Raw genomic sequence first — 26,444 nt, forward strand, 5'->3', positions numbered from 1 at the left:
GAATAATGTAAGGGTTGTAGTTATTCTTATTTTACTGTAAGAGAAGCAGCAGCAAAATTTCAGAAATTTTTTTATTATCAGACTGTATTGATGGCGACTGAAAAAGTGATTTAGCAAATTCTGAAGCACAATGATAAGTCCAAGTATTTATTACCAATTAAGGAAATAATCTTTATACAAAAAGAACCTGCTCTTAAACTGTATCCAATTTTGCAAAGGTATCCTATTGTCCCAAGGGGGTAAGAATATGCCTATCTTTGCAAAGACCCACCACCACTCCAGATGAAAGCTAATCCTCTGCTCTAAAGAATAGATAATACTTAAATATGATTTAGCCTGATGTTCCAACTCCATTTCACTCTCCCAATCATCAGATAGTATGGCCCTTACTGCCTAAAATTCTTCAGGACAAAACATAAAATGAGATATAAACAATTCTTGCATGTGTATGTACAATTAAGATATAGTATGCACCAAGTCTGTGGCAAGTTACAAGGAATAGCAGTCAGAGCTCTTCTAAAACAGATGCACAATCTTTTATTTATTATAGACCTTTTTATTGTTACAGCTGTACCATCATTATATTTCAAAATAATTCCTTATGCTCTGTTTGTCTGAACTATGAAAAAATGGTCATTGTGCCTTTGTAAAAATGTTTTACTGGAGAAATCTTATTCTTGACCGATCAACCTTAGGACTTCAAGCACATTTCACTTGACTGAACTGCCATCTTTACCAAACTGTGTTTGAATGATAGGAATATTGAATAGAAATTCTCAGGATTACACTTGTATCAGGTCTTCGCAACAAAAGATATATGTGACCAAAGCAAGAATCTAAAAATCAAAAAATAATTTTGTGATAATTGAACTCAAAGATATCTAAGAGACAAATGGGCTTTGGGACATAAACACATTTCCATTATGGTTATATGTTTCCTTTTGTTCTCAAATCAGATTTGTCAGAAAAATGACAAAAAAAAAATCTTTCATTGAAGAGAAAGTTATGTTTTAAATAAATTTCATATTTTAAGGCTTAGTTGTATTTTAAATTATATTAAAATATCATATAGCCTACAAAAATTTGAGTTGTCTCATGAAACACTCATTTGTCCCACCAAAATTTATTGATACAATTTCTCTCCTACCTCTTAGTTCATATTGTGCAAGTGCAGTGAACTGGAAGTTTTACCCACATAAAGATTTCGATGAAAACCAAACCAACTCCCTTTATCACCCCCCCAAAAAGATGAAGTATATTAAGTTTTCTGTTAAGATCACTGGATAATTTTCATTATGTCCACTTTGATTTATTTCAGGCCATGGATGTGTACATGTTTATTTTTATGGCGGGTTATGTCTATGTTGGCTCAGAAAACAGACTACTGTACTGACATCAGTGCAAAAGCACAGTGCTTTAAAGAGCTGCACTAACTTTGTTTTTACTGTAATAGCAACCGGTTAGTATATAAAGTTTTGAGGCATGTGGAAAATCTGTACAAAAGATAAAAAACTGTACACTGAGGGAGTACACATTTTTGCAAAGATTGTATTTTGTCCATTAAGTCAAACAATTTAAATGAAGTGTTTTTCCCTTATAATTTTGAGTAAAATATTCAAGAATAGCAAAGGAAACGACCTGTGGGTTTGGTATTCCAATAAAGTGAGTGAAGTGAGCTGATATTGAGTTCAGAGTTAGAGACCTGCCCATCACCTCAAATAGGGGCAGCTGTCAAATTGCCATTTATGCAGTGTAGGAAATGCTGACAGGTGTATGAGAACCAGCATTCTACACTGTCACGTGGTGCTGGCATCTCTGCTTTTTATGACCTCTGACCATTTGTCTTTGTTAATCAATATCTGTAAACTCTGTTTAGCACAGATAAGAGTTATAGAGAAGTGAGTTTGTAAACAGAAAAAAGTAGTCTCAAAGTGGATACGGTAATAATGAACCACACTATCCTCTTCCCATCTACTTCCTTATCCATTCCTTAGGGTTTCATCTGTACTTGGAACTATAATGGATAAAGAATAAAGAAAACAATAAAGGTAAATATTAAATAAATGCCTCTAAAATTTTAACCCCAAAACACCAGAGAAACCAACTCTGCTACACTCAGTCACTAAAAGAAATCTGTAGGGCTGTGATAACTTAAGACAGATAAATGCAAGGGAAATTCACATTGTAAAATAATAAAATATATGACTCAGTGTCTCACTTAATATTCTTACTCATCGGTGGCCCTGAAAAAACTGAAAAGCATTTTGATAAAACAGATGTTGAATGGTCTCAGTGGAAAATGATTGAAGCCTTACACCATGTAATTATTATAAAATACTACACATCTGGTACAAAGTTTGGCCTAATATCAAAAGTCATTTAGGACAAAACGAGCAAGGAGACTTCTGGTCTCATAAAAGTCTGAGCTTGTAGTTTATAGAATGATTTCAACTTTAAGTTCTCTCTTTATGAAATATAATTTATTGCATGATGGAACAGTAAGTTTCTCCAAACCACCGAACAAATAATTAGGATAGTAAAACTGAACAACTGTGAGCTATTATTTCAAAGAAAATACAGCAATGTAAAATTGTACAAAGCAATCTGGTTCCACGGGAAAAATAATGAAAGAATGTAGAACATTTACAAATGACCTTTTCATTCATGAAAAGCTAAGGTCTCAAAGGAATTCTGGAATAACTTGCATATGAGTTTATCACTAATCCATCATCAGGAAAAAACTCCAAGCTGAGAGAGGACCCTGCTAATGTATTCTGAGTCCACTGGAGCAGAAGCAGGAATGTTCTGGCTGTAATATTTCTCTCCATCGCTACAGCCATCTGCCCGTCATGGGTCACATCCACTACGGATGTACCATCAGCAGAGAGTTGCTCCGCATTTATATTAATCAAAAGTCGAATCTCGAAACTGGTAATGCCTCACTTTCCTTCTCTCCTCAAAGTGCAATGTGAGTTCTAAATTAAGCTGATAAATAAAAATAACAGAATATTACTATATAACCCCTCCTAAGTAAACATCTCTCAGAGGAAGCAGTGATTTTATAGTGGAAAAAAGAAAAACTTTCAGTAATGAAATAACACTAGTAAGAATGAATCAGAAAAATACTTGGAGCTCCCTTAATTAGAAAAACAGAGCTTAAAAATATGTTTGTATAGTGAATTTTTTGAAATTCATTTCAAATACACGATTTTGCTATTTATTATACTTTGTTAGACTGCTAAATTGTTACAAGTTTATCCAACTTCTGAATTTTATTTTTCTCATCCACAAAGATGTTATATCTTAAAAATAACTTTAATGTTATATGTAATATGCTAACTTTACAATATCAACAGTACTTGGAAATAAATGAAATGTGCCTTATTTAGCCAACATATAGTGTTTTATCGATATACAAACAGAAAAATGTCATGTAATGAGATGATTAAGAAAAACACGAGCTTTGTGTCTTAAAGGTTATCCATTTTAGGTTACAGTAATTGATCCCAGTCACTTCAAATGTTTAAAACATTCCAAACCCTCAGCCAAATGTTGAAGAAATAACTCTGCCAGAATTTCAGTAGAGAAAATTTTAGAAGGCTGTTCAAATCCAAAGAAAAAGAAAAATATATATTATTGCTGAGAGTTGTACGTGTGTTCTGCTTTCCAATGAAAACCATAGCCAAATAAGCTTTCATTAAATTGGAACAAGATGACAAATACTAAAACTGAAAATGCATACAGTAAATTGAAACATTAAACATTACATAAGGTCTCTAATGTGTAACAAAAAAAAAAAATCTGAGACAGAAAATAAAAGAGAATATTTTCAATATCTTAATAGCTGTGTCCTCTTTCCCCTAAGACACACAACTAAAATAGGTAATGGCCTCTGAAACCAAACCAGCTTTTAAAACAGCAAAGAAGAAATACTGGTTAATTCATAAATATCATTACCAAGATGCTACAAAGGTAGGGGTATTTACAGTTGTTGCAAACACAGCCTATCTGGAGACCCTTATACTGTAATCAGGTAAAGTGACAGATTGTCAGAGGCTCACTCGCTATAAACTTCACCTTTGCAACAATAACATGTTGTATATAAAACTGCAAACTGGCAGGCCAGCAATGATCTTATTGCATAGCAGTTTGGGGTACATTTTCCATCTTCTGTGAAGGTTATAACAAAAACTGAACAAGCAGTGCATTGTACAGCTCAAATGGGCCGCGGCATAATACAGAGATTGCAGTGGAAAACTTGTTTTGTCTTAGTCTGTAGGTGCAAACAGAGTTGCACCATCTTTTTCTGACCAGGTAGTTGAAATATCACCAACTGCTGATGCAAAGGAAACTCAGGCTAATTTCTCCATGCAAAAATATATACTTGTAAACAAATCGTACCAGTTATGCAGCACACTGTTGACTGTCATAACATAAGCAAAGGACCATCTTCCATCTGGTCGCTTTCACTCTAAGGAAGTGCTGAGAGCATCCTGAATTCAGTTAAGAGATTCTATGAAGAAACAAGTCTTGACTATTTTAAAGATGGAAATAAATTATCAGCTTAAGTATTATAAAACAGTGTCTGCATTCGTTCCTAACCAAAATATTTTACCAAAAACATTTATTCATATTTTAAACAAGGTGAGAACTTGGCATTTGGGGTCTACTATTTCCTTTAGGTACCCTTTAGCTATTACAGGTTGTATGCAGCGATTTATAAGCTTGTTAGTCAATGCATCTGAAAGCTGAAATGGTCTTCCTAAAGTGCACAGGTAGCTCGCTAGCCTGACAAGGCCTGTATTTATCCATCATAAAACCAAGTCCAGGACCAAGTGCACCGTGTGAGCATAAGAAGGCAACTAATAAATACTTGCTAGATTACGCTGACTGAATTGAACTGAACCAAACTGAATTGAATTGAATGAAATGGAACTGAAAAGCTGGCAGCTATCCATTTAACACCCAAATGAAAGGCTGCCTTTGGACTTATTCTGTATAGGCCCTAAGGTGTTGCCACGTTCAAAGAGGAATTTACCAAATGCGTTCTGTTGTTAAGGTAATGACTTCTTTTTACCCTAAGGAAAGAAACCTTGCTGTAGCCACAAATATATCTGGTCGAGTTGGCTATCAGCTAAATAAAAACCCAAAACGTAACATTTTACCTTTCCTCTAACTTTCCATGCTTTGATAACTACATTTCAAGTCTTCACCAATCAATTATGTAGACAGATTTTATTCAGCTCCTCTTGGCATGTGGTTCCTAGGAACTCTTAGACACAGCCATGAGACACTTTCATGTTTCTTTGATCCTCCTTTCTCACAGTCAATCGAGTTTAAGGCAGCTAGTACAGACTGGACAGTTTAGTCAACCACCACTAAATTTCTACAATGTGCAATTGATTTAATAGCACCACTGAGAGAGAGGAATATATGGAGGAAAGTTGTGGCAATTGTCAGTAACCACAATGACCCCAGGAGAGGTAATGTGTGAGTGTGTGTGTGTGTGTGTGTGTGTGTGTGTGTGTGTGTGTGTGTGTGTCCCTGCATTCCTTTTCTCCTCAGAGCCATAAGCATGTGATCCATAGCCTAATGTCTGTCCAGGATCTGGAATCAATCTCGCCTTTAGTAAGAAGGAACTCAATCTGCTCTAGTTTAATATGTAAAGGATTCCGTGACAAGTGTGGCCTCCATGCCAGGTCGAAACTTGTGCTTCACTTTATAGTAAAAGGGCTTCTGCCTTGCTGCTGAGACAAAGGGTCTCTGTAACTGGAGTCACCTTATCTGAATTTCTATTTTCACAGGCTGTCCACGGCACCAGCTCCTCCAGGACTAAAAGTTCTTCTCTAGTGTTGAATGCCAGACTTCCTTAAAACAGAGAACTAAAGCCTGCTCACATAGACTGCCATATGTTAGAACCTAAATGAAATCACATTTAGCTTTTAGCTTCACTCGATAATTATTAACTCGCAGAAGTAGAGCACAAACTCGGAGCAGTGGGTCTTGAAGTGTGGTCCCTAGAGCAGCAGCAGCAGCAGCAGATTCGCAGGCCCCCGCCCAGACCTACTGAATCAGAGACTTGGGGTGGGCTCAGCTTTAACTTCCCTCTGGGCGATTCATCTGCTCACTGAAGTTTGAGAACATTGAAACCGGGTAAGATTGTGTGAAGAATACCTTTCTTAGCCTTGGATAATTCATCTATAAAGTAGAGATACAACCTACGTCACAGGGCTAGCACATATGCTCCAGGTGGTCTCTGGCAAACAGTCAGTGCTCAGTTACATTGTCTACTCCTAAACTCTGAGTCCACTGCCTTGTTCTGCTTGCTCCCCATTACCTCTTGTTCGATACTTTTTTTTAATCAAACCTATGCGTTACCTGCCTGTATATTCTCCTCACACTTTTTTTCTCAGATTGAGTCAGGGTCTCAGGGTCCCATTTCCAGTCCGATCCATTTGGTTTTCCCTTTCCTTACATAGTTAACACTTCCGTTCTTAATTCATAATATCTAATGATGTGTGTAGTTGTACTTGACTATACATGTGATTTCAGGAGTCCTTCATTATTAATCTCATGGTTTTTCATATGTATATTGACTGGATTTGTTTCTTTTATAAAATCCAATCTAAGCTAGGTTAGATTCAAAAGAAGTCATAGACAAATGCAAAATCTCTTTTATTTAAAAAAAATCCAAATAAAAGATTTTACGGAGACCATAATCTATCTAAAGTATTTTTTGCCAATTAAAAAATGCACATAATTATAATAACTATTTTTATTTCGTTGTTTTCTTTGCTTACCTTGTGCCAACAACTGTTACCTAATTTAAGAATGACAAATATCTTGTGAAGGAGATACTGTTAGCCTCATTTTAGATATAAAGACACAGGAGCACAGAGGATTTTAATAACTAAATGAAAGTTTCATAGCCATAATTGGCAGAGATAGAATTTAAATTCAGGGTTGTCTGACTCCAAAGCCTGTACAGTAGTCCCCCCTGGTCTTCAAGGAATACGTTCCAAGACTCCCACACCTGTGGATTCCAGAAACCATGGATAGCACTGAACCCTAATATACTATGCTTTTTTCCTATACATACATACCAATGGTAAATTTTTATTTATAAATTTGTCACAGTAAGAGATTAATAAACATAACTATTAAAAAATAGATCAGTTATAACAATATACTGTAATAAAAGTTATGTGAATGTGATTTTTTTCTTTTTCTCTCTGCTAACCCATCTGATAAACCAAGCTGGCTACTAAGTGACTAACAAAGAAGTGATTCATATCATGGTCAGGATGGAGCAGGATGACAAGAGATTTCATCAGAGTGGTGTGCAATTTAAAACTCACGAAGAGTTTATTTCTGGGATTTTTCATTTAATATTTTTAAATGGAGGTTGACTTTGGGTAACTGAAACCCTGGAAAACAAAACCATGGATGAGGGGGGACTGGTGTATTCTTATACTGCCTCTAGAAATGTCAGACTTCATCATAATAGTAAGCCTCTACCTAGACCCCCGCACTCTACGTAGATGTGGATAAACTGGAAGGAAGCCCAAGATAAATCCAGCTGATGAAAGGAATAGAATGAACAACATAAGAAATTTAGAAAATCTAAATGTGCTTAGACTGAGGGAAAAAAATGAAAAATGATTTCACCGTTTATAGAGCACAATGATTTAAAATAGCATAATCTAGGAAAACGAATGGGTTCAATCTAAGAAAAGAAAATTTTAGGCAAAATCTTCCTCCTTCCTAACCACCCCAAAACAATTTTACCTTGAAGAACTCCTGGATTTTAGCAACTTCAGAAAGGGGTGAAAAATTATCATCTAGGGTATTTCTGACAATCCAGACAACCGTGAAAAAAAATAATTTTGTACAGGCAGAGAGAAAGCGAATGGCCTCTTGCTTCTTGTCGAACTTTAATTTTTATGTTTTATTAACAAAACATTTTTATTTTTAAAAAGTATATGTATTTATCCTTCAAGCCTCTTGAGTCTTTTGGCTAAATGGTATTTTTAACCTTTAACATCTTCATTTCTCTTTTAATGGGCATAGTGTGTAAGCAACACCAAAAATTCATAAGGAGATCAGCAACGAAACTAAATAGTTGAATCATAATAACTCAGGCTAAAAGGTGGTTTGAATATTCTTGGCCTAATTAGACTTATTAGACAGTATATTAATTTAGTACTTTCATTCTGCATATTTAGCCATGAGCACAAAATTTTACTCAAAGTGATTTTTAAAAAATTTTCCATTAATTAATACTCCTCAAAAGCATTTTGAATTTTTTAAATTAACTTTTTATTTTTGTGGTTACAAACATTGATTGTGATAATGTCTTGGAAGTTTCAAGGCAAATCTGCTAACGGGTTAATTTTCTGAAAGAACTAGGCTGTATAGAAGGCTCAATGTTATTCCTAAAATGCTTAGTATATCCATTTGTTTCAGAAGTGTCATATCAGGGACAAATCAATGTGTTAAGAATTGTCTGATAATATTGTTGAGGGATTAATCTCACACACTAGATCATCAGCACGATTATCTTTGGCATATTGTGTGCACACAGTTCCATTTTAAGCATGAAAAGCCTTCTAATGCCAAACTATGAGAGCCTATATATTGAATGATCTGCCACCATTCAATATTTAATCCTGCAATTGAAGCCACTAAAGGGATATAGCAAAGTAACAAGATGAATGAATCGTGACCTCAAACTTGCAAAAAGACAACCCAAACAATTTATCTTTCTGGCCTGTATGGCATGTTTTATCCAATATTCCTATCACTTCTCCTCAGTCTGGGAATTGTAGATTGATCAATGCCACATTAGCAAATACTTGAAATGAGAGCTGGGAATTTAGGCAATCCATTGTTTATGCTTTAAGAATATCCTCCTTCACTTTAGTTTATCTAAAGTCTAAAATCAAGAACTCATAATTAAAAATCAATTTGATTCTCTAGACTACATTTCCAAGCAACCGTGGAGAGGACAATGTAAAATAATCCAATGTCTATGAAAAATGAAATACATAAACGAATAAAACACAAAACTTCATGTCTCAGAGCTTACATAGAATTCTTTGAAACTGTACCGCTCTCAAATGCAATAAAGCCACAGTTCAGTTATTAAGAGGATACATTCTACCCCAATTCACTGGTTAACTGCTTAATACCACATCACTTCAGCTTGTGATCTTACGTTTTTCATAAGCTAAGTGGAATCAATCTGATATATATGCGGTCAAGGCTAATTTGTACCACTTTTTGCTCCTGTATGCACGTACGTTTCAGTTGTGCAAGGTCAGTGTTGTTTTTATAGTTAAGGGGGGTGGGTAGGTGAATGTGCTCTTCCCTCTTACTAATAGGGTCTCCATAATAAAAAATGTTTAGATTTCTTCTCTAGGTATAAACAAGATAGGCAGTGAGAGAAACCTGTGCACTGTTCCCCAAGAAGTTACAGGCCAAGCACAGCTCACCTTAGATGAACTGGTGACCCTCCTAATAAAACTACACTGTAGGTTTTGAATTAGCCCAAAGGTGGTGCTTATTTTATTCTGTTACTAAATTTTGTTTTGAATCACCATGTGCTACCTACAAACTATTCTTCTCTGGGATTACAACTATAAAACTATAATTATTCTCTCTGCCCTAGTGTGTGGTTTCTGGTCAGTGAATAAGAACTCTAAATGACTTATGTGTCATAATATCAAGCTGGCCACATTTCAGTTGGTATCTATTATATCCAATCGTTTTGAGATACGGAAGGAAACTGTTAACATATTAGAGGTATCATTATTATTATGAACATGCCAGCAATCTTCTGTGATAAAGTGTCATTGACTTCCTGCCAACTCTCATGGATTCGTGACATTTTGTTAACCAGTCTACTAAAAAAATCTATAGCAGGATATTAGATGGTATTTAAAAATAATAATAAAGCAAGGGATCAAGTTAAAGAAATCGTGTATCTTAAAAAATGATAACTGCAAAGTCCATTAACTTTGCTTGTCAATGTCTACTCTGTAATTTATCATTATGTTTATCATGACATTCTAAAATAAAAAAATTTATCTTTTTGGCAGCATATATATTAAATAAATTACATTTGTGGAACGATTATACATTTTGAGTATATGATATTTGCACACATTTCTAACAATCTAATTTTTTAATTCTCTAATTTTCTGTAGGTTATTTTTTTAAGTTTCTTACTTCGATGTATGTCTAAAGATGCATATATGTATGACTCATGAATATAGGTGGGACCATTCATAGCGTTATACTTTTTATTTTTAAAATAGTATTAATCCAGCAAGTTTTTATTTAAGCAATACGACTCTCTTAGATGACAGATAATATTGAACTAAACACTCTTTTTCCTAATGACTTGTCAACAAGTGCGGGAAAATAAGTACGCATAGGATTCAAATGTAAAGATTTAAGTAAACTAATGTGTCACTTAAGTAGACATTTTCTGTTAGTGTCACTTAAGTAGACATTTTTAATGATGTGCTACATAGATATGGTGATGGAATGGATCTCATTAAGAAGAATTACTCCACTAGCACCTTTTATTCCACTAAGACAAACTGCCATTTATTATTCTTTACTTCTTCTTTCCCCAGTGGATCTTTACCTTCAGCCTACACAGACACTCACAAATCTCACTGATCCTTAAAAAAATAATTTCAAATAGCTCTTCTCATCCACTATTAAATTTTATTCTAAAATATCCAGGACAGCTTCTTCTCATTTCTCATCGCTTCTTCATTTACCCTGCATTCTGAAGACCCACTTCCTTCAGAAATTAATTTCTCTCTTAATTTGTGTAACATTTCACCTGTCTCCTATTCTATTTCTACCCCTCCCCCCAACTGGTTTGGTGGTTTTACCCTCTGCCTCCTTCCTTCTATTCTCAGCGCTCCCCTGCTGCAGCCATAATTCATGGTTCCACAGCTTCATCTGTCATCCCAATTCTGCATTTCCAATCCCCATCCCTCTCCTGAACACGAGCTCTGCTTTCCCAAAAATGCTGGTTATGGATCGGTGGCTGAGTGTACTATGGAGCCGAACACATATTTCAAGTTACATGTAATTAAGCCCATTAAAGTTACATTGGAGCATGAGCTTACCATTTATTTCATCTTGCAGAAATGATCTCAAGTTGGGTGGTAAAGTGAAAGATGGTGAGTGAATCAACATTACTGTTTCACTGTTAAAGCTATTCAACTGATTTCAGTTTTTCCCTCTCCCCAGTGATATTAGACGTGTTAATGCCTCTTATTAATTACCTCGACTCTGTATAATAGAGCAGGTGGCTATAACGACGGAAAGTAGTTTTGAGGAAGAATTACCCTTAACTATTTAAATCCCATTGTTCTCATACTGAACATGTGGTTTTTTAAAAATTTGAGATAAAAGAACATAATAGGTAAAACAGCCATTCAATCTGCTATATCGGTAACTTGAGAATACTTGCAGTTGAATTACAAGTAAAGTCAACTAAAAACAGGGAACATTCTAATCATATCTTATTCTTCGGAGCATCTCTTTTAAAATTAAGGAATTGTTCAGCTTATGCCTGAAATTGCTTTAAAGTAAATGTTATGCCATATTCCCTCAATTATACTTCAAAAGTCAGTTTTGTTCATTTTGTAGAGCAAGAACTTAATTATAAAAAGGATAAATTCAGAAACATAGAGGACATTTCTGTTTAGTAAATAAACATATATTAAGTGCCAGCTGTATGCAGGGCAGTGTCGATTATTTCTTCAATGAAGATAATCTCCTTTCCATTCTTTTATCCTATCATTTATAAACAGAGTAAATGGTATATACAGTATATACAGCTTTGGGACTGACCTTTGAATAAAAGATGCTATAAGCTGAATAATCATTAAATGCCATTAAATTTATTGAATCTGCTCAGTTACTGAAAAAGAATGTTGTCTTTTAATTGTGCATTAGTCTGGGTAGTGAGGCAACATGGCTACACTCTCATTTCTAACAGCTCTGCAGAAGTTATTACGATATAGGTCTCCTTAGAGGCCAGCATCTTATTTGTGTCTATTCAGGGCCTAACGATGGGCACTCAGTAACTATTTGATGAAAAAAATATATAAGTGGAGTGAGTCCTATTGGAATCTTTAGGGCGTCTGGGTTTGATTTTAACCTCCGAGATTTATTAGATGCAATTCTGTACTAGTTAATTATTATCTCTAGGCCTCAACTTCCTAATCCGTAAAAGGAGATTCCTCTTCCTCCTTAGTCGTGGGCGTGGTCATAAGCTTCATGTGATGGTCAAATAATGTACACATAACCAGCCACGCGTCCTAGCCAGCTGAACGATCCTGCCGTGCCTCAGCCGAGACCTCACCAAACTGCCGTCTCTGATGGAACACGCTATGGAAACCGTGATTTTCATGTTTGCTGGGGATAAAGGCTTCTTAACGAAGGAGGGCCTGAGAGTACTTATAGAAAAGGAGTTCTCCGGATTTTTGGAAAATCAAAAAGACCGTCTGGCCGTGGACACAATAATGAAGGATGTGGACTTGCGTCGAAGTGGCAGACCTGGCTTCCAGAGCTTCTTTTTGCTAATTGCTGGGCTCACCATCATGTACACTGACTATTTTGTAGTACACATGGAGCAGAATAGAAAGAAGTAGGCAGCACTGAACAATTACTCCCGCCCTATAAGAGTTCTCCAAATGAGTCACTGAAGGAATCTCTCTGCCCCATAGTTTCCCCCTGTATAAGGATTTCATGAGTAGATTGAGATCCTTAAAAAATCCCACCCCCATTTGACGAGAGAAAGAAAAGCCAATTAAAGCTAGATAAGCTGTGGATTTTTATGTTGCTTGCCCTCAAAAAACCAAATTTCTTTTTTAGTTCCAAAAAATAAAAAATAAAATGTATAAAAATATCCTGTAAACTGAAGAACTCACAAAGGCAGATATTATTTTTATTCATAGTCTAATATAAAAGTCTCTAAAAAAATTTCTTTCCCATGCTAAAATAAGTTTCATAAAATTTTGAAATTTTATGGAATTTTAAATCATTAAATAATTATATGCAAATAGGAAAGGGACAAGAAACATAGAAAAGAAGGATTAGGGCATAGAATTAACAGCTACACTCTTAAATTTTATTAGATAAATGAGCATCTACCAGATGCTGGACCATACAGGAATCACCAGGACAACACGGCAGTGGACATCACAGTATTCTGGTCCAGTTCCAGACAAAAGGTAACATAATCATCATATAAAGAAGGATATGTGTGTGTCATAAAAGTCAAAGAAGGCCAAAGAAATATCCATTTTGGAGAGGATCGATGCAAGCTTCTGGTAAAAAGTCACCTTTGAAATAGTGTTAAAATTATGGATGAGATTTTGAAGGGGTGGAAGCATGGGGACAGAAGTGTGTCTCATGCTAAAGGGGAGGGACATAGGTAGGAACATGTAAGTAGTATAATGTCACTGCAGGATACAGGCAATTCAGGAACATCTCAAAACATATTGCAACCACATTTCACTGTCATTACATTGCTAACTATCTTGTGGATCGGGGCACACTCTTAGCAACCTCGAAACTGATATTGCCGTTCCATTTTACAAAACTGATCATTTTTTGCTGCTTTTCAACCAGGTGAATCAACAAGAGCTCTCAGGAGTCCTTGACGACAATGACAACCACGGCAACAATAACAAATCCGTATCTCTTCAAGAATGTGCTTCTGCTGAGTTCATATTTATAACGTTCTGTGACTCAACAGCATCACACAGATAAAGCTCAGAGGAAAAGTAGCAGTTAATAAATTTTTAAGCTGCTTTCCTTTAAAACTTCAGCACTGGGCAGTACAAAGACTTGCCATGGTCTGTCAAATGCAAACGGATCTGTAAATCTCAAAAAGAAGAATTATCTGAGCTAAGGAACAGCTGGCCCTGCAGATCCCATAGCCCACCTGGGATCCCCTTACTGCAGCCTGTCATTCTTAAAGAGTTTAATGCTAATACGGTCAATGAAACATAAAACTAGACTGGGGAGGTGGGCTACGGGCACCCTCAAAGGATTTATCTTCTGCTTCGTAAAATGACCTTTAAAGAGTCATCTTCTAAAATGTAGCTTTGAAAGTACAGCGCTGTGCTCACAGAAATAATTTAATTGATTTGGTGACTTGTATATAATATGTTGCATAGTTAAATAAATTTCTCTTTTGTTACATTCCTTGTTAGAGTTAAATTTCAGATTTCTTTGCTTTTGCCACATCCACTGAGTGAAACTGCTAATTCTTAAAATTATTACATGTCATTTTCTTCCCTGACTGGTAATATGGCTTCATATTACTTTAGCTTCATTTTGAAGTCCAATTTCTATGGCTCGGGCATCGTTCTTTAACCTCTTTATTCCATCTACCAAACCCAAATTGGCTTACTTTGCAGAAATAGCTACAACAGGGGTCTGGCTTTGATAAGTTATTTGAATGTGCAGTTTCTGAACAGTGTTTGTAGGGTAGGTGGGAAGGCCAGCTGGTTGGGGGGATCAGATTAGTTGAAACACAAAACTAACACTTTTATCTACGCCTCCCTCCCTTCCAGACACCCGGCAACTATACTTACAGTCAAGATGAAAAGTTGGAGAATATCCCAGTTTCATTTAAATGGGAAAAGAAATTTGACATGTTAATGATGTGGGACGTATTGAGAACATCCTTCCTTGTTCATTTACGACTTTAGACATTTCTATAGGGACTTTACAGTGTAATTTGCGTTTGAAATTTCAGTTATAAAAGGGACCAGATTTAATAACGTTGACTAGGGACTGCAGCGCAAAGTAAAGTCTTAAAGCAACCTCCGCCTCGAGCATCATCTTCATCTATCTTGGTGCTGGTTATCAGCCTGCTCTCATTGCAGGGTCAACTACTTTTGGTCATAGATTCCTAACGCTTTCAAAATGGTTCTCAGGTTTGTGATACAGATAAATGTTTCCGAGAAATTGGGGTGGCTAGAGATCTTCACATTCAATTTCATTTATGATCTAAACTTGAGATTCGAAAGCATGATAACACAACAAAGTAATAGCAAATTTCCAGATGTTCTATAAAGTTACTGTCATATGTCCCAGGGAAAAGTTACATTTAAAATAATGAGTATGTTGTTAAATTAGTAGGATGAGTGTAGATCCTGTAGACAGTGAAAAGTCAGGCAGAGCTTTTACACTTACAGCGTGAGAGAACAAGAAATAGTTGAATCTTCCTGCAAAGTACCTCACCTGCTTAAGTCTCAAATCTTTACTTATTAAATGCGGTGAATATTCAAACATACTTTGTAAGATTGTTTTGAGGATTAAATGAGATAACATATCAAAATACTTAACAAAACTTAACAAAACATAGAACTGCTCAATACATACTTATTACATTATTATCGTTACTTTTAGCATCATCAGAAAATTGTTTTTCAGAAAAATAACATAATCGACATAGCTTTCAGGAAGCTTGATTTGGCCATGGCAGAAGACTGAGAGGGAAGATCGTTAAGTTACATAGGAAGTGGCTTCCAGATTCCAGAGAAGTGATGGATCTCCGAGCAAGTGGGGAGCAACTGGAATGAAGGGGAATAGACAGCCATGGAGAAAAATAAACCAACCCAAGACATCCAGATGGCTAAAAAACACCATAATTCCCAAGAGAAAATAAGCCCCTTGTAATTTGTGAAAAAGCCCATTCTCCACCCGGGCAAACAGATAGATGTTTACAGATTTGCTTAACCGCACGGAGGAGAAAATCCAAAACAAGACTGACTGATTATTATAATTTTTATTTCCAATTATTATCTCTTGGAACACAGAGTTTTATTTTATATACCATCCTTTCTGTTCGAAACGCAAAGACTTCCAACAACATTATAAGGCAAAATTTCTCTCTCGCACGCGTTAAAAGTACGTAGACGTTCTTGTGAGATTCTCTTTTGTGAGAACCTATTCTTAGGACCCGTTGTTGTTGACTATTCACAGTTATTAGAGTTCCAAATCACACTGTGCTGTGTTTACTAAAATTTTTTAAACCGAAAGCACAGAGATGCTTTTGTGAATCTGACTGATTGCGTGATTGATTTTCCCCAAAGAGTAACTCACTGTTGTATTCAGTATTCACCTTCTTAATCCTATGTTCTAATTCAATAAATGGTGAGATTTTGCCACTTAGGACATAATAAACTTATTCTAAATACATTTATAATATTCTTCATAGAGTTTTTATTTTTTAAGGTTAATATTATCTTTCCTAGGTATAGTATCTAAGGTGACACAATTTTTAAAATGCAGTTTGGATATCAGTTTATTTACTTTTTAAGAATGCCACTGAAAAACATGATAATGTGAATGATAACAATGTATTCTTTCAAGAGAAAAAAAACCCTGTATGTCATGAAATAATTGAAAAACATACACCTGTCATTTACTAATAGTTTTAAGAATCTCTCCATTTATATCAGTTTCTTGTTGAAATAATTTACCTCGGAGGCAGAGAAACAGATAAACAGATTAAGTTATACAAATTTCAAATTTTTTACATTGCACTTCCCATTCATTTTATTTTTATTTATTTTAAAAATAACTTTTAACAAAAGCCTCTATCAAATATTGTACCAAATATTGTAATAGATTTTTGTTGAACAGAGTAATACTAACGTGTTATTTTTATACAACCCACAAGAAAACTTGCATTTGCCAGCTTTACCCTGTAAGATCCCTTGCTTGTACAATTACACAGTCTCAACATTCTCTGGGGTTAATGTTTGGATGAATTCTGAATTTAATGTTAAAAAGGAGACAAATTTTTCTTTCAAAGAAGCTTGGTGATGCATTTGTGCTTACAACAATGGGACCGGCTAAATAATTTTATATATGTAAAAAATACATCTGATGCTACAGAACAGTTTGCTTTACTTATCCTGAAGCTGGCTCTTCCTTTGGGGTTGTTGAGCTTTCTTTTAAATTCCTTTGCTCAGAGGAGGCTAGAATGCTAACTTTTTTCAATAGAAAATCTCTAAAACTGGTCTGTAGGAGATGGGGCTTATTCAGCTTCGAGGCTGAATACTAGTCTTAAACACTTGTACCCAAAAAAGTGGGGGGTGGGAAAGAAATGTGGAATGCAGGCAAGAGGGAATAAAAGGGGAATAAGAAGAAAGAAGAATCATGAAAAGAGTCGGGGGAAAAAAAAAGGAAGAGTAATTAGAGGAGGGAGCAAGCAGGAAATCGCGGAGACAAGGAAAGGCTGCAGTGTGAAGGCTCAAGCTGCAGGACAAGGAAAAGTTGTATTTTTGGAGAACAGTGACTATCCATTCTCTTCTCATCTATTATGTCGCTGGCACTACAGCAAAGAAAACACAAATATTTCAATATTGGTGGTGTTTTTAAAAGCCAGTGGAAAGGAGCTAAAATGGCTCATTTATTCTATTCATTTTCTAGCTTGTTCGAGAGCTACTAAAGTACAAATTGTTTTGGAGGACAATAAATGAAATGGATACATTTCTTTGTTTATACTTTTTGTAAACACACACAATAATAAAAGTCTCCAACAACATCTACCTGCATTTACCCTGTGATCTTCTCGCAAAGAAATGGTATTAAATGAAGAACAGTTTATACTTGCAAGAAAAAAAAAATTCAACAGTGCAAGACGTTTTTTTAAGAAAACTTGGCCAATTTTTCTGAGTATAAACACATTAACTCCCTTCCCTTATAATTTTGGCTCTGAATAAAATGTCACATGTGAGTAGTGTATGTTTTTTCATTTGATAAAATCTACTTCACAGGGTGAGTGTGAAAGATATGAGCATCATTACTGAGCCATTTTCCAAGGCTCTTCTCAGATCCTCCCCCCGCTACATATATATCCATCTTCAGTGAAACCTGAAGGCCAGATTTCTCAGGCCCAATGAAGATGGTGGAAGGAACACCCAAAAATGATACTGACAGAGGGCGGAAGAATTGGAAGTGCACTTCAGAGCAATACCATCTATGCACAGTAGCACAGTCCTGCCAGGGGCAGTGCCATAATTAGCTGAATTTTATATACAGCTTCTTAGGACAAGTAGTCACACTGACAAAGACCGTCTCCTTGAACCAAACTTTCCATCCCCTCCAGCCATGTCACTTTAGAGAGAATCCCTCACCTTCCACACGTGATGGAAGTCCTCCTCACCACCTTTGGTGTGTAAGTCCTTGGCCAGCCTTTAGCAGGAGTCCTGTTAAGTTAGTTTGGCAAGAATCTCCCTACCCATCATATCTCCTCTTAATAATTTTTCATCAACTGACCTCCCAATCTGCCCCTTGGTTAAATCTTTACTTGTTTTTGTTGTAGTTGGAATTAAATGCAAATACAACATTGCTATCATTTGACACCAATGGCAATAGTACCGAATAACGTCTTCCTGCGGAATAATTTTTCCTTTAACAACATCAATTGTATGTGGTCTCAGACCATGGATTCCAGATAAGAAACTGGAACAGTAAGAACCACAACAAGGGTGATAGGCATGGGTGGGAACTAGCCTCAAAATCAGTGGTCAAGATGCCATTGGGTCTGGTATCAGATAATATGAAGAGGGCGAGGTCACATGCCAGAAGTGTGATCGAGGTAACGGGCTTTTGAAAAGAGGTTTTCAAAAACCGGATGAATTTGGGGCTTACGGTTTCACTCTCTGCCTGCCTTTTGATGCTCAAAGTTGATCTGGCAGAAAGATCAGGCCAGCATCCTGGATCACAGGGCTCTGGACTCTGAGAGGCGGCCTTAGCACCAACGACCTGAAACCTAGGGAGACAGCAGCAGGAGTGAGCATCCTAATGATGAGTTTGGAAAATGAATATGCCACAGAAGATGAAAGTCCCTCTAAATACTTCTTGTGTTAAGTCCTTCACCCCCAACGTGAATGAAAAAGAGATAACAATGACATTGCTCAGCTGAGCTATTCTGAATGTGAAATATGCAACAAAATGATATAATTTGAAAATATCCAAAAAAAAAAAAAAAGAAACATGAAAAAGATATCAGACAATGCAGGTCAGTTCAATTAATCAGCCGTCTAGTTTAATGTGATTAATACCAAGATAAATTACTACTGCACAGTTTCTTTGAGAATTAGCTCCTTTTTTCTTCTTATAAGCGATGAGATCTAAGCAAATATGAACCAATTCAGATTTCATTCTTTATCTAAAAATGATCTTTAGCAACAAAATTCTTTGTCTCTCTTAAGTGGCTACAGAGAGTCAATCAAACGCACATATTCAACAAACTATCATCCAGTTCCCTCTTCAATAAATTCTATCAGAGCATTATCCTATGAGGTTTCTCTGCTACTATTACTTCAAAAGCAAAATGCATATTCTGATTCTTATCTTGCAATGTCAAAAATATTCACTTACACCTCCTTGCTCAGATTTTTCTCTTTGGATAAATAATAGCTTTTTCATTCAGAAAACAGTAACTACAGAACCTTGCGTGGAGCTCTCCATCTCTATTCAAATCTTCAATCCTAAAGAAAAGTCAACTGGGCTTATTCTTCCTCCAAGTCATTACTTTTCCTTTAATGGTTACAGATCTTTTTCCATTCCAGTACTTCACTCATCCTACTGCCCTGAGTCTTTTGTCTTCATCCCCATGGTCCTTCAACCACGTTGACAGAGATATCACTGGAATGGCCAAGGAGCTAGGAATATGCACCAGGGATCAATTTATCTTGGGCAAGGGAATTGACTAATAGGTTTTTTATTTTTCTGTCTCTAATTTCTGTGATTTCCCTTTGTCAAGGGGATTCCCAGACCAATTTTTTCTTAGCTGTCAAAAGCACCTGCTCTCACTCCTCGGCTCAGCACCGGTCAGGCCCCTTCCAGCTGTCTGATCTCGTCCCTGGTCAGAGCACACACCTCCCTCCAGAGGCCACGTTGGTGGAAAGGCTCCAGCACAAAGAGACTTCTGGGCAGCACTGGCCCTTTGCTGAGCACGGAGGCAGTAAGAGCGAGCGGCTGCCCATCCCACAAGCTAGGGCCGCCCTGTCATCAACTTCCTCCCTGCTCTGAAGGCCAAACAAGAGGAGGTTCGATACGAGGTCAGGAAGGCAGAGAGGGCACGCGGTAGAGACTTTCAAGAAGATTTTACTAAATGAATCTGGGATGCCAGCCAAAGCCTGGGTTAACCTCACTTGCGTCACTGGTAAACTAATCACCCTCCTGCTGAAATAGGAAAGCAAGATGTGGCCTAGGTTAAATTTCGGGAAATTGGTGAGTTTTGTGAGCTGCATAAATTCTCACCGTCAGTAGACATTTTAAATAATAATTCTGAATATCTTTCCCTCTGTTAGTTTATTTTTTGTATGTTCAAAGTTCAAAATGTTTGTCTTGATATTATCAAAACTGATCAATATCATCATCAGCATGTGTGTATGTTATGTACAAGCATAATTTATACATAACAGAAGACATGCAATTACAATATATAATTTGAGTTCAATCCAAACCCACATGTATTTATTGTATGCTTACTCAACGCCAGGCACTGTACTAGCTGATGTAACAGGAAGCAAAGTGGACGTGGTACCTGTTCTCATGGAGTTTCTGGCTTAATTGTAACTCTCTCATGTAGTTCCATCCTTCTTTTCCCTTGGCCTCCACTCTCTTTGAACCGTACCTAGTTCTCAGAGGAATTACTGCACTAGTTCTTTTTCTGAAGTAGCTAACATTCATCGAGCACTAACTGCATGCCAAGCACTCCGGTAACACTATATGGATCATCTCATTTACTCTGCTCAACAACCTTATGACGTAGGTACTGTTAGTCATCTTACATATAGATGAGCAAATAGAGACACCAAGAGATGAAGAAAACCGTCTAAGGTCACAGAACCACTCAGTGGTGAAAGTGGAACATGGGACCAAGCAGCCTGGCTCCTGAATTAGACTAACCATACTATACTCTCCAGCTATGCAAATTTCTTACAGATTTTCTGTCATTCTGATTCTCTTTCCTCTCAGATGTGTGTGTGTGTGTGTGTGTGTGTATGTGTGTGTATGTGTATATATATATATACACACATACACACACATACACACACACACATATATGTGCATATATACATATAAAATACATATGAAATAAAACATTTTATATATAAATATATATACATACTTTAAAGCTTAATTCTCAAAGGTCTCAGACTAGCATGAAAAGCCCTGTTCGGCCTGTCTTCAATCTACCATTGCAATTTTCTATCTACTCCTAAAGTCACCACATACTCAGGGGACTTGGACTATTAACTTTTTCCCCAAAACATTCCCACTTGCCCCATTTTTGCCCCATTTTTATGCTCTCTCCTTTTTCTGAACTGCCCTCTAGCCTCCGGACATGTGCCATCTCCTCCCTTAAGTTTTCAAAGACAGTCCAAACAGATGCTATATCTTCCTGCTTAAATTCACCCAGTGCTTTGTGGGTGGCTAGTAATACATGGACCTCCTGCCAGTTATTTGCCGAGTCTCAGGGGAAACGGTGTGTTAGAATGTGGAGCTGGCTCTGAAATCAGATTGGCCTCAGTTCAATTCCAGCTCTTGGAATGTTAGCTCTGAGACCTTATGCAAATTGGATCACGTCTGTCCCTGCTCAAAACACTTTCAGGGCTCCCCACTGCAATGTGAGGAATAAAATATTTCTGGAATCCAATATTAATTTTTAAAAATCGATTTTAAAAATCCTACCTCTACAAAGTCCAACTTTCCTCTCCACCTTTTTTTCATAATTCAAACCAATCTTCTTGACCATTGCATTACTCTTCGGCAGCCTGCTTTCAGTTTTGCAGATGCTCCAGCAGGCTCTTATATAGCTCCGGCCTTTCCAGTGCTGTCGTACCTGTAACTTCTTCTGCTGTGTCATCTGACTTGCTCATTCTGATCCCTCAAGTCTCAACTTTAAACTTGTCACTTTTTCAGAGAAAGCTTCCCTGACCATCTGATTTCTCCCTCCTCTCTAGATACTCTCTTTCACCAAAGCCAATTCCTTTTCTTGTATGTGGTGTGATTGTTCGTGGTTACTTGTATCAGGTCTGTGTTTCCCGTGAGACTCCTAAGCTCCCATAAGAACAGGTACATATCTGTTTGGTTCATCACAATATCTCCCATGCTCTGCACCATGGCACATGTAGATGCTCAAGACAGACAAAGGGTGAAATTTCTCTGTACCTCAGTTTCCTCATTTATAAAACAGGAATAACAATAACCTAAGCTCATTGCTTTTAAGAAGCTGAGCAGAGTCTGCACAGAGTAGGTGGCTGATAATTATTAGCTACCCCCACATCCACTTCCGAACCACAATCCCTCCCAGGGAACTGCTTTCTTTCTCTATCCTCCACATGACCTTGCACAGTGCTTGGGTATCATGGGCACCCATCAACATGCCATCTGAAACTACATATATATATATATATATATATATATATATATATATATATATATATATATATATGTAACTTGTTTCATATACAGTTGTATTACAAACAAGCAAACAATGAAAACATCTGGATTAAAAATAAACTGTGCTCAGATCCAAATACAAAATCTAATAAACAATATTTATTCGTTGAACAAAGAAAGTTAGAGAATTTTTGCAGAGTAAGTCAAGCGTAGAATTCCTAATCAGAAACACAATTGTTTTAATCTTACTGTATGGGTCATTAGCAAGCTGTCTGAGAAACAAGAGGCACTAAACTAAAAATGTGTTTTAGGCTGGGTGACCATTTAACTTAATGACCACACCAAAACATTTTTAAGAGTGAAAATAAGCGGTATTAATTATATTGGGACCAGAGACATAAACCTGGGTTGTAACAGGGCTGGTATCTAGTGTCCTGGATCTGTGAAAACCTCAATTCTAACCATACGGCACCACCGAAAACAAAGATTTTTGTTTTTCCCTATCGGTTCATCTGCATCTAGCATTTTCAACTTTTATTGTCATTTATTTTTGATAATATAATGTTAGGATATCATTCAGCAAAATGTATGATCAGCATAATACCCGATTCACCCCAAGTGGGGCTCACAGAAAAAAAAAAAAGTAATTTGACCAAAAAATAACCAGAACACATTGAGGGAGGGGGTCCGAAGCCCACCCACCCTAGTGTCAGAGCTCTGACGCTGGTTCACTCACGCCTTGCTCCACGAGTTTGCCGTTCCAACGCTTTGAGACTCCCAACATGAATGCTTTTGTCATCTACCATAATAAATCACAGCTTATGTCTGAATTTGTATTTTCAAAACATGCAGGCTCATTACATTTATTGCATTTTAAATGATATTTAAAATTGAGGTAAATAATTTAAGGAGAAAATATCAAGGGCTTGAAATGAATATCTTTAAATATAATGCAATCAGGTAGATATTTTTGCAATGTTTGGTGACATTAATGTGGTGATACTGAGTAACTGCTGACAATTAGTCAGAAGATGGAGCAGAGGTCTTGTAAGAAAATTACTCCCAGGTGACAAAATATTGAAAATTCAATTATACTCTGTTTATTATAGGCTTACACTAGCAACTACATTCCTAATAAAGACCTTGATAATAAACAAATTAATGGGAACACAGGGGAGTACTTTTAGAAATATTTTTTCTCCATATAGTATTCTATAATATTGATTTATAAGGTGCTCCAAATGACAGTAAAGCTTGCTAAAGAAAAATTTTAACACAAAGTATATGTAAAAGAAAATACAATATATTAAAAATACAATATATTAAAGTACTCAAGATTATGAAAATAATTTTAATATATGACAATGTACAATAAATTTAATGTTTAAAATTTCAAATTATGCAAGTGTATAAATCACTTAGGAAAGAAAGTTTAGTGAATGCAAATAAGAGGAAACCATAATAAGGGATGCACAAATGGTCTGAATTCTAATTAAAACAGTATGTCATGGAAGTCAATGCATCCATTTGCCATTTTACAAATATGGTTTAAAAAACATCCACAAGCTAAAAATCTTTATGAAATATTTTTACAAGTCTGAGCATACAAACATCTACTTTCTCAACAAGAACATCAAGACGTTTGTCTGCACAGAGCTACTTTTTCTATTTATGTCTCCCAACATTTTCTGCCAGTATGCCTAGTTCAATAGATACTTCATTCATTCACTCAATTGTTGAAAAAATTTAACTGGGCACCTACTTTGGACATAGCTTTATTGCTATACATTCCATGGAATAGACGTAGAAGCCTCAATGATCTCAAGGAAAGATGAGGATGATAACATTATTTGGTGTTTAGACAACCAGGAAAAATAAACTTAAAGAATTTATGTTTTCTAAGAAGATTGATTCAACTTCTGTCCTGTCTTCTTTGGTGAACAGACATTTTATGGAGCCAGAAATCAAGAGAATTGGAGGAAAGAAAGATTTCTAGATGTAAGGAAAGGACAAAAAAGGGCAGAAATTTGAATTAAGTAATATATACAGGGACTAAGAATAGCTTTGAAATACTTTGAATCTGATGAAAGTATATGGCAGTGGAGAGATTTCAAGTAGGGAAGTAAGACAAAGTAAAAACCTTGAAATTTTGGAAGTGATTTGGAAATGGTAAGTGGGAATAAAAAAAATGGCAAATTAAACTCCACTTTGGCAAATTATTTTGATTTGAAAAATATATAATGAAAGTCATGTGAGTTGATAATGTGAAAATTTTTTATAGTAGTTTCTGTTTGGAAAACTTTTAAAAAGTTCCATTGTGAAAGAGAGAGAATATGTTTAGTTCACAACTTATATTTGCAGCTTTATATTTATATTGCAGGTGGCAATAAAATTTAAGTAGAAAGAGGAATAGAAAGGATATCAAAGAAGTATCAGGAGGCCAACAAAAAAAAAGAAAAGCAGAATTCGAAATCAAATATAACTCAGATTCAGTCTGTGAAACAAAAAAGATTTAGTGACTGCTTTAGCAAAAAACAAAAAACCAAACAAAACAAAACAACCACCACCCATCCAACCACACACACAAAAAAACAAAACCCACTTTGCTAAAGGGCTAACTGTTAGAGGGAAAAAAGGACACATGGGTGATATATTGCCCGAAATAACGAGAAATTAATTCAGGAATATTAAAAAAGACAAATGTGACTAAAGAGGTCTGACATGCACGAGTAATTCTAGTTTCTATTAGAGTTATTTCTAAATACAACCTATATACCCTGGTAGGTGTTGTTTTTCAGTTTTGTAGCTTCTATGGAGTCAGAAACAATTCTTTGGCTGTGTTGAATGAATAAATTAAACACAAGGAAAGAAGACTGGGATAACAACGTTTTCACAAAATGGAGGAATCTGAGACAAACTTCGAAAATGTTGTATAGTTGGAAAGAGAGAATTAAAAAGAGAAGCTTAGAAGATACCCTCTCAGTGGAGAAGTCATGATGCCAAGAGTTCTCCAAAACGTTTCCTGTGAGCTGGCAGGAAGCAACACCTTTCAAGTCTTGCTCCAGAGACTTCCAGAGAAAGGCTGATAAAACTGTCCAGGAAGACAAGGGCCAAATAAAAGTTGGAGCATGTTCGCCTGTTGATACCTCCCCATAACCCAGGAGGGGCTTTTCTGTCTTCGTGTTGAAGAGGCAAAGAAAAATAAAACTTCCTCTCCAGAAAGCAATGGAAGCCACTGAAAGTGAGAGATGTTATCTCTCTTTAAACGGGGTAGTGATCAAAGATGTGACCATTGTCAAGACACCCAAACTGGAAAGCGATGTACTGATTTAATAATCAAGGAAGCAAATAATTATGGGTTTTGGTCCACGTTAACATTCCTTCCAAATGGATTAATGTTCCTTCAGTATAGACCATATCACCACTATTTATTATATAAACACTAAATTTATTATATAAGCCCAAAATAAACAACAAAATTATTGTTGCTCTTATACTGAGCTATGTGAAAATACATCACAAATGCTTAGTTTTTTGCATGTCTCGTATGTTTTACCACTAAAGAAAAACTCTCTGTTTTATTGATCGAATATCTGTTTGAAAACAAAATACTCTTTGAAAGATATATTTTCCAAGCAAACTATGAAAGAAATAGAAATAATTAAAATATATTTAAAACAAAATAAAACAATTTGAAATTATTAACGACAACATCACTCTGTTGAATATTACTTAAAATTTTGTAAAAAGGTGTCACTGTCGTACTTAGTAAAGAAAATATGCAAAGTATAGTTAAAAGAAACCAACTACTGGTTTATGTTTTTCATAACATAATGAATCTGTTGACAGTACATATATTGCTGTTATTTATAATCCCATGGTGACAAGAAAATGTCACCAATTACTGGCTACAATGACAGAACACAACTTATTCCTAATGATTTATACCCGTTAGGAAAAAAAAAAAA

General features: G+C 36.0%; 1 protein-coding gene and 1 pseudogene across 1 annotated transcript in view; one reads left to right on the plus strand and one right to left on the minus strand.

The window, feature by feature from the left end:
* The window catches only part of TENM3 (teneurin transmembrane protein 3), a 426,084-nt gene that overhangs the window by 356,046 nt on the left and 43,594 nt on the right, over window positions 1-26,444 (minus strand). The window lies entirely within an intron of this gene.
* LOC111742364 lies at window positions 2,850-12,683 on the plus strand (annotated as a pseudogene).

Source organism: Pteropus vampyrus, unplaced genomic scaffold (genome assembly GCF_000151845.1).
Source record: "Pteropus vampyrus isolate Shadow unplaced genomic scaffold, Pvam_2.0 Scaffold92, whole genome shotgun sequence".
Lineage (NCBI taxonomy): Eukaryota > Metazoa > Chordata > Mammalia > Chiroptera > Pteropodidae > Pteropus > Pteropus vampyrus.